This window comes from Mytilus trossulus, chromosome 4, assembly GCF_036588685.1.
Source record: "Mytilus trossulus isolate FHL-02 chromosome 4, PNRI_Mtr1.1.1.hap1, whole genome shotgun sequence".
NCBI lineage: Eukaryota > Metazoa > Mollusca > Bivalvia > Mytilida > Mytilidae > Mytilus > Mytilus trossulus.
Genome location: NC_086376.1, coordinates 37,939,345 through 37,949,528, shown reverse-complemented (window position 1 = coordinate 37,949,528; position 10,184 = coordinate 37,939,345). Strand labels below are relative to the sequence as shown.

General features: G+C 32.2%; 1 long non-coding RNA gene across 3 annotated transcripts; it reads left to right on the top strand.

The window, feature by feature from the left end:
- The first annotated feature begins 1,392 nt into the window (after window positions 1-1,392).
- Window positions 1,393-9,980, top strand: LOC134713901 (uncharacterized). 3 transcript variants are annotated; one of them, XR_010106415.1, is made up of 4 exons: window positions 1,393-1,478; window positions 7,236-7,375; window positions 8,003-8,126; window positions 9,799-9,980. It is a non-coding gene; the product is annotated as an uncharacterized LOC134713901 (long non-coding RNA). The 3 variants fall into 3 exon arrangements; XR_010106417.1 differs by lacking the exon at window positions 1,393-1,478 and adding an exon at window positions 3,403-3,493; XR_010106416.1 differs by lacking the exon at window positions 1,393-1,478 and adding an exon at window positions 5,542-5,581.
- The last annotated feature ends 204 nt before the right edge of the window (window positions 9,981-10,184 follow it).

Sequence of the window (10,184 nt, the reverse complement as noted above, 5' to 3'; positions counted from 1 at the left end):
GAAGAGTTGTCTCATTGGCACTCACACCACATCTTTCTATATCTATATAAAAATCTTAAAGAGTTTTAACTTTTTTTTTTTTTTTTGTGTGTCAAATTCTTTTAGAGTTTTTTTTCTTATTTTCTCCCTTATACGGATTTCGCTCCTAATGGCCCGACTTTACCATGACGCCCATTTCTCACTCACGGTTATAAGGTTTAAAACACAAATAATTGTATTATCTTATGAATACCTTTTACGGTACCAAATAGATTGCACCAGATGGTAAATTAGATAAATAATTGGATCTTCAGTAATGATCAAGTCAAACATGTTTGAATGAATAAAACTTAATACAAACTTCAAAGAGCAGACAAAACCATAAAGCATTTTAAGTGTCAAAAGAAACTATTTACTTTGACACTTTTACAAAAATATAAAAAAATAAATTTTTTGAACCAACCGTTTTGTTAGAAAATTTACACTGGTTATATTGCAATTTGACAAACACCAATTTTGATCATAGAGGAGCTTATATTACTTTTACAGCACAACGTAATTAAAACGATTAGCTGACTTTACAGAGTTATCTCCCTGTAGTGTTAGGTACCACCTTAAGTGTCAAAAGAAACGTTTGTTAACATGTCTCGGACATATTATCAGACCGATTAACTAACCTTGCAAATTCAAATATGAAACTGTTGCATTTGAAGTTCTAACATAATTAGAATAACCTTTGTAACACTCTCAAGAGTGTAATTTGACACCAAAAGAACGTTTCCGTAAAAATCATATTGATTTAAAATGATTATTTGCATTCAAGGCGGCCAATTATAGATTATTGATTGACATTGCGTCTACAATTGTAATCCACTTGCTGTTTTTTTTTTTTATACAAGGGTTAACATGAACTAAACATACCCCTAACAATTGCTGAGAATGGTCATACAAAAATCAACACTTATTTAATTTCAAATAGTAGAGAACACGTACATTTGTACGAGGAATAAGAATTCGTCTATATAAATAAATCATTAGAAGAAGACCAGATGCTATTAGAAGTGTTGACAAATAAAGTTTAGCAAATTAAATCTAATATTTCTATTTCTGACAGGAATGCATTTTATAATTTAATTCATATAACTTGTAGACAAGTGTCAAACAATTATGTAATTGGTTCAGCAGTGTTTCTTTTCAATGCTTTTTTACTGCATTGAAACTACGCATAAAAATTATTTACAAATTATAATTGAGTAAAGATAGAACGCAGAACTCAAGAACATCACTCAGAATTTTTTTCAAAATTGGAAATATTTATGTCATGATCATAATAATTTCATGTGATGGATATTCAATTTCAAACTGTATCATGGAATTTATACATTCCAAGAACTATTCGAATTTACTTAATGAACAAATGTTTTGTCTATGTATTCCTAGTTTATAAATCTTAAGCAGAATGAAATTTGTTTATCCTTATCGAACTACGACCAGTAATGGTAAGTTTCGCAACGGAAACTCTTAAAAATCTTTAAAATAATTTCAGGATTTTTAATCTTTTGTTATAGTTTTCAAGTTGTATTTATATCTCCGTGTCGATTGACAATATTAGAAAAACAGTAATGATGAAAACGGATATTTAAAGGAGACATTTTCTTATTTTCAGCATTATCATTAAAAATAGATGTCTGTTGCTATTTATTTGCACAAAGATAAATTGAGCTCAAACAGAATGACCAAAAAGATGACAAGGACCGACTACATTGTAAACAGCGAATATAAAGGAGCATCATCTTTCTGTTTAACAGCACCAATGATACTTCAGTTTCTATTTGAGTCAGAGGACTCAACACTGCAACATTTGTGATGGTTCATTTAATTTTTCACCGCTAACATGGATCGACAAAATTAAACAGATAGAGATGTATATGCTGTTTAAACAAATGACACGCTATTTGCAAAATTCACCTTTTACCAGAAAAAAGTCATAATACCTGTTTCTATTGGATCAAAAATTCTACAGCTTTTATTCCATAAGGAACAAATACTGCAATATTTGTTCCAATGGAAATAATATTATAAAATATTCCTTCCACTTGGAACTTATATTATGAAGGAGCTTTTATTTCGTGAAAAAAAGTTTGATACAATGAGGATTTTAATATGGAGAAAAGCTTTTGATTTTGACATTTGATTAGGCACCTTTCGTTTTGAATTTTCCTCGGAGTGCAGTATTTTTTGTGATTTGACTTTCATTTCTGCATTATCTATATTTGAGAACCCTATTTTCCCTCATGATTTTTCATAATTTGCGTAAGTTTTCATTTTTCTATTCTTCTTATTCTTATTTTCATTTTTTGCCCATTATTGTCTGTTCTATATATCACCGCCAATCATTTGAAATAATTCCTCTTAAATATTTAGTAATGCAAACTACGAAGCATTCACATAAACTCGAATGGTCTTTATTTTTGTTAATGCACAATGTATACTTAATTTGTTAGCGTAAAGATTTCTAATATTTAATATTTTTGTAGGAAAAGAGGAATAACTCGTATTATTAAACTTTCATAACTTATTTTTTTCCATTAGAGCATTTGTTTCTATCAATGACATGTGGATACATAACTTATTTTTTTGGAATGGTGGCGTGTGTTTGGATTGTCATTACATACTTAAGAAAGATTTATACATGACATTTACAAGATAGAGTGATGCATAGCATATAAAAAATACTTAAGTGTTTATATGTTCACAGTAACATTTTTAGTAAAAACAACTGAAGTGGAAAAAAATCATCAGACAAGTTTTTTTTCACAAATTTAAGTGCGTCAAATATTAATGTTTTTTTCGTTTTTTTGATGATGAAATTCCAATTTGAAGATGAAAGTACGAATTGCGCTAGTTAAATTTCTTCACCTTTTTCCTGCGTATTAGTGCTTTATGTTCATACCTAAACATCATGTAGATCTTCAAATATGTAATACTACATTTGATACAAATATCATCTATTTAAATACCATTGAATAAGATACTGACTAGTTTGTCCAACTATAAACGATTGATATTTCCCATGCTAATTCGCAAAGAAATGGTGAAGAGGAATATGTAAAATTGAAACTTGAAGGAGTCATGGCTTACTTTTTTGACAACCTGCAAGAATATGTCGCTTGTTTTACAAATCCCTTTTCATCACGAATGTGACATACTGAATTAGATCATTTACCGGGTTTTGTAATAATATGAGAAACACAACAGATGTCACACGTGGAGCAGGATCTGCTTACCCTCTGGGAGCACCTGCGATCACCCCATCTTTTGGTGGGTGCGTGTTGCTCAGTCTTTAGTTTTATGTCTTGTGCCTTGTGTACTATATTTTGTCTGTTTGTCTTTTTTAGCCATGGCGTTGTCAGTTTATTTTTCGATTTATGAGTTTGACTGTACCTCTGGTATCTTTCGCCCCTTGTTTATAGAAAGATTCCACTGATTGTGTGATTGACGATTGCTTATACAGGTATTCCATACATATTTACTTCAAAAACAAATAGACAATAAATTGCTTATTAAAGCCTCGGTCACACCTTACCGGATAGCTAGAACGGATGCCTAACGGATAACTGTTTTTCAATACGTTTTATCCGTCGACGTCCGTTCTGTTCGGTGGAAAATTTTGAGCATGTTCAAAACTTTGAACAGACGTCAAACGGATAAAATGTCCGTGGAACGTCCGTTAGGCGTCCGTTTTGTATCCGTTACGTGTCCGTTATACATCCGTTGGAGGTCTGGAAGATAAATTTACCAACGGACTTCTACCGGCCATTTAACGGATAAAACGGGTGTTGAACGAATGAGAAACGGACTTCTACCGGACGTATAACGGTTAAAACGGATGATGAACGGATCTGAAAGGGATAAATGTCAATTGAAAATCTCGCGTCATGGATGCCAATTTTTGGTATGTCAGATTTCTTAAGGTGCATGAATTCTTATTATTCATAATCGACATTAGAGTAAGGGCGATTCTTCACAATCAATCAGCTCTTATTCAGGTCAGACACTGACCTTCTGTGGTATTTTTTAAGAATAAACCAAAACCAGTTACACATAAACATTTTGAATATTTATGCGATGTACATGTATTATTATTGTCGCCTTTAATTTTTCCGTATTGTTCATCCATTTTATCAGGTACGCTTCCGTTAGGTGTCCGTTTTATGCGTTACTCGTCCGTTTGATGTACGTTCGACATCCGTTCTGTCCGGTAAATTTCCGTTTCTCGTACGTTGCATATCCGGTGTGTGTCCGTTAAGCATCGGTCACACCTTACCGGATAAAACGAACGGACACCTAACGGATGAAAATAAAAGTTGTCCGTTGACAAAATTGTTATCCGTTGGGAGTCCGTTGATGTACTGGCCGAATAAAACGGACGTGTAACGGATGCATAACGGACACACAACGGATATGCAACGTACGAGAAACGGAAACGTACCGGACAGAACGGATGTCGAACGTACATCCAACGGACGAGTAACGCATAAAACGGACACCTAACGGAAGCGTACCGGATAAAACGGATGAACAAGATATACGGAAAAATCAAAGGCGACAATAATAATACATGTTAATCGCATAAATATTCAAAATGTTTCTGTGTAACTGGTTTTGGTTTAGTCTTCAAAATTCCGCCAAAGGGCAGTGTCTGGCCTGATTAAGAGTTGTTTGATTGTGAAGGCGTGCCTATACTCTAAGATCGATTATGAATAATAATAAGAATTCATGAACCTTAAGAAATCTGACATACCAATAATTGGCATTTCTGACGCGAAATTTTCAATTGGCATTTATCCGTTTCAGATCCGTTCATCAGCCGTTTTATCCGTTATACGTCCGGTATGAGTCCGTTTCTCATCCGTTCAACATCCGTTTTATCCGTTAAACGTCCAGTAGAAGTCCGTTGGTGAATTTATCTTCCAGACCTCCAACGGATGTATAACGGACACGTAACGGATACAAAACGGAAACGAAACGGACGAGTACCGTACAAAACGGACGCCTAACGGACGTTCAACTGACATTTTATCCGTTGGACGTCCGTTCAAAGTTTTGAACATGCTCAAAGTTTTCCACCGGACAGAACGGACGTCGACGGATAAAACGTACGCTTAACGGACATGCAACGGATATGGACGGACGTCTAACGGACATGAACGGATTGAAAAAAAGTTATCCGTTAGGCGTCCGTTCGTGCTATCCGGTAAGGTGTGACCGAGGCTTTAGAGATCTGTTACACGTCCGTTTTGTTCGGTCAGTACATCAACGGACTCCCAACGGATAACAATTTTGTCAACGGACAACTTTTATTTTCATCCGTTAGGCGTCCGTTTGTGTTATCCGGTAAGGTGTGACCGAGGCGTAAGAAAGTGTTAACTTGTAAAATGTTAAAAATATAAACGGAAATATTAGATAAAACAAACAATGACTTAACCCTTTAAATTAGAACATTGGTTGTTATAAACAAACGATCATGTTACTATTTATACACTTTAAATACCAGTTATATCATAATACAAACTGGTCTCAACTTATTCAATATGCAAACGTAAGTTAAAAACTTAAATTTATTTTTGATTAAACGCATGAAACGCATTTGTTCATTACTGTTGCCATTTTTTTTTAAATATTTTATATTCTCACAACTGTCAACACCTGTTTATAAATAGGGAATCGACGTCACATCCTTTTAATTTTGATTTTTAATCTAGGATACTAATTTAACGGAATCACTTGTATCAAACACATTTGTAATCCTGTTACCTTTGATAACCTAATTCAGTGACAAAGCCAGCTTCTTAAACTAGTATGAGTCTGCTTTCTCTTTTGAAAAGCAACTATATTTTAACTATAATAAATTTGGGGAGCACGTGCTTGACGCATCAGAATTTGATATTCAAAGTTTTTTTTCTATTTAAATAAAATCGTAAGCAAAGCAAATCTGATCGTCAGGCTTACTTAATCCAAAGCAAGGTTTCTTTGATAAGTTTATTTTTACTTGTATTAGTACGCTTTTTAATCGTGAAACGGAAACTTTCTACAACCTTTTAGTTTCATTAAATCAAAATAACTGCCTTTCTACACGTCGTATAGGTCAAATTCCTGACAGTTCTGAATTTCTCTAATTTTATGTTGTAAAATGTTGATTATATATGGCTGATTTTACAGGTTTTTGAACATGTTTGTGTCACAGTATAACCCAAACCAAAATGAATAAAACAATCATCTGAAAGAAAAATTATAGCTATACTTTAGATAACATTTTATTTTTAATAATAGGTATCCCTCGTTACCATTTTAAAGAACACCTCAATATTTTTCAAGTTGAAATTGTTAACTTTAAGAAAAATAAAATTAAAATGTGATCAATTATTTTTATGCCAGTACCATAGTCTTGTTATGTTATATTGCTATTTTCAAGCATTAAAATATGTTGCTTTGATTCTTTAGAAATTCAATATATAGTTATTGCTTCCTAACGTATATAAATGAAGCCGTAACAGTGTAAGTTAACCGTATAAACTATATCTCAATTTGGATTCATAGAACATTTATCATTATAATTTCTTAACTTTTAAAAAGTCTATGTAGTTTAACAGTAAGAACCAGAATGATGCAAAGCGGTACGTTATATCTAACCTAAATAGGATTTCGATCAACATGATATAACAAGACTATGGTACTGGCATAAAAATACTTCATCATATTTTAATTTTATTTTTTTTCACCAAATATTATAAACGTAAGACTACAATTGATGTACATTGTATTAGATAAACTAACCAATGACTTTAATCTTGATCTTTAGTTGTTATAAACACACTATCACTATGCTCGTAGTTTTTTAACCTACATTTTAAATACCTTATACAATGATATACAAAGTGATTTTAATTTATTGAATATCCAAACATTTCTTCAAAACATAAAAAGGTGAGAAATAAGTATATTTTACTTTTTTCAGTTAAACACACTTGTTTATATTATTACCTGAAACTGAATTTTAACATGCTTATACCGTTAGAGAAGACACCACAAATAACATTTATGCACAGCACTAAATTTTACTGTTATTGAATATAACTATAAACGAGTTGAGGATTATTTAAAATAATTTTATGCAATTTCAGAGCATCAAGTAAAACTGAATATTAGATGTTCACATATATTTTAACCTTTTTGATACTATTTTATATATGTAGCTAACTTAACCTACACAACAAGACATCAACATCATCTGCACCAATGTCAACGAAATCAGACAAAGTAATAATACGATATGGACCTTACGGATCCTGAGGGGTATTTACACACAAAGAAATGCGGTTGAAATCGTTAATAAGTAAGTTGGGAAAATATTAGAAATTATTGAAACACTGTATCCAAATATAAATTTTTGTTGTGTTTTTTAATAATTGATACATTGCAAAGTATCAACGTGATTTTCAACCAAGTATTGTATTTTATACTAGAAAGAATGTGTGGAATGATTGACAACAATATAACTATCTTTCGTATGCAAAGGACGTAGCGATGTAAGCAAACGTAGGCTCGTTCAGTTTCCTATACTATCGAACAAACAACCTGTACCGTAGTGTATGCTTCAGAAAGTCCCGACATAATAAAATGTGAAACAATTCAAACTACCTGATGTATTTTTAAAAAAATAACGGATAGTAGAAAACGAAAACCTCTGAGTTTTATCCTTATCCAAAACATCATCGAACCCGGTGCTTTGAAGGAATCAACAGTTAGTTAAAAAAATAAAAATAGAGAGTAATTTTGCATACGAACAAATCTCTTGATTTTATTCTCCATAGTGAAAAAAGGAACATAACATACAATCTTTAAAGCTTGTCCGCTTGTAATTGTGTCAAGCTGTAATGCTGTTATGATGTGCTTGTTTACAATTTACGTTAGTTATACTACTCCTGAAAATTAGGAAACCAAACTCAAATATTAATTTCAGAGTATCTAGAAAACATGGGACTAGAGACTCAACTGGTTCAGATTCAACTCAAAGAGGTGCTCATAGTTATAGTTAACGGCAAAACAGTATGGAAAGGGAACATCAAATCTCTTCCTGTAGGCAAGTGTGTTTTTCTTTTTATTAAATCACAGAAAACACCTACCTGTTCTATGATACAACAGAAACGAAAAACAAATACGACGAACATTAGCAAACGAAAATATCGAGTTATAGATTTATTTCATGCACATTGAACATGATTATGTGTTCTCAACCTTGTACAAACAATATACGGTTGTGTAAAAACACAACATAACAGCAAACAACAAACATCAATTGTTAAATGTTATACTATGCACAAATAGAACCCACCAATAACAAAGACACATCAAACAGATCAAAGAATTCCAGCTTTACTGAAAACGATGTGAAGCGAGCATAAAACAAGTAAATAACGTTTTCCCCGACTTAAAGTATAAAACAATACACATCCAGAAGGATTTAATGTAAAGACGTCATTATCAGTCTGAGGAAAGCATGAATAAATGCAATAAACTCTGTTCATATGTCATAAATCGATCAATTCCGGGTTACAAAAAAACGAGGGAAACACACCAAATATGAAAGGAAAGCAACTGAACAACAGAAACACCGAAGTGCAACAGAAATCCACCCGCCACCAAAAATAGATACAGACTATTTGATAACAAGTGTCATACCGTATAGCGAGTTATTTTTGCCGGTGTAAAATTTCACAATTTTTATTCAATAAGGTATACGAAATATTCCGGCGGTTATTATTTTGGCGGATTCAAAACTTTTATCAATATCTTTGCATGTATAATCTTAATTTGGCGGAATTAATTTTTGCGATCTTGTTCTATCCTCGAAAATGAACGAAATTTTATACGCCGCGAAATTATCCCGATTAACGGTATTCTTTACTTGGTACAGGACATTTAAGTAGAAATGGTTTGTTTCAAACTTGTTTTATGGCAAGACACACCTCTCGCTTGTATGCGATTGTTATAAAAAAAATTCGTTTAAATAACAACATTACGTGACAGTATGACCTAGTCCATTGCGATATAGTGTAGCATAAATATGTGTTCATAACTGGTGTTAGCAAAACACATATACATGTAGCCATGTTTAAATTTAATATCAATGCTAGTACCGATAAAGACAATATCACAAGACATTGGTAAGCTTCTAAACTTTAAAACAATTCTTAGAAAAGTTAAGACATATTTCTAATCTGACCAGTATATCCTTATTAAATCAAAATGTTTTTTCACAATTAAAAAATGTTTGATTGAATGTTACCATCAAAATTAGTTTCAATAGATACTCGTACATAATAATATCTTTCTACAGGCATTCTTCTTTTAACGACATAATTTAATTAAAAGATAAATCATTTAAACCACACAATACAAGTTACTTTATTCAACATTACCAAGGGAAATTACCGGGAAGGAAAACAAAATCAACAGAAAAAAAAACCCAACCCACATGAAAAAGAAAAACAACAACAGTCGGTAAAATTGTCGCAGACATTTTCATAACCTTCGCCAGATATCCAAAAAATTCAGTGGTATAAACTCATCATAGATACCAGGATCTAATTTTGTATTTACGCTAGATACGCGTTTCGTCTACAAAAGACTCATCAGTGACGCTCGAATCCCAAAAAGTTTAAAAGGCTAAATAAAGTACGAAGTTGAAGAGAATTGAGGATTAAAATATGTTTTACACAGGACTTGCTTTATATTCTTTATTTTCATTCCAGGCAGTTATCCTGAGACTTTTACTACGTGTTCCAGCATTCTTCGAAGCGTTTCTTCTGCAATAAAATAACATGCTATTTTGTTAATTTTACTGACTATGACCGTATGAAAATGCTATGTGAAAGTTTGAATATTGAAAACATAGTGTGTGATGTTGGTCTAGACAGAAAATTATAATCATAAAGAAATAGTTTGTTTTATAATAATATGATCAGGCCAATACATATTAATGAACTCGGTGAAAAATCTTCCAAACATATAATCACTTGTATAATTAAGGAGTCCTCATTGTGGCGATAGTTTTGAATCGAAGAACCCAAGAGCACAGGTATTTAACCGAAGTAAAGCATGAGTTTTATAAACATACAGTATGTCATACACAATCAATCATG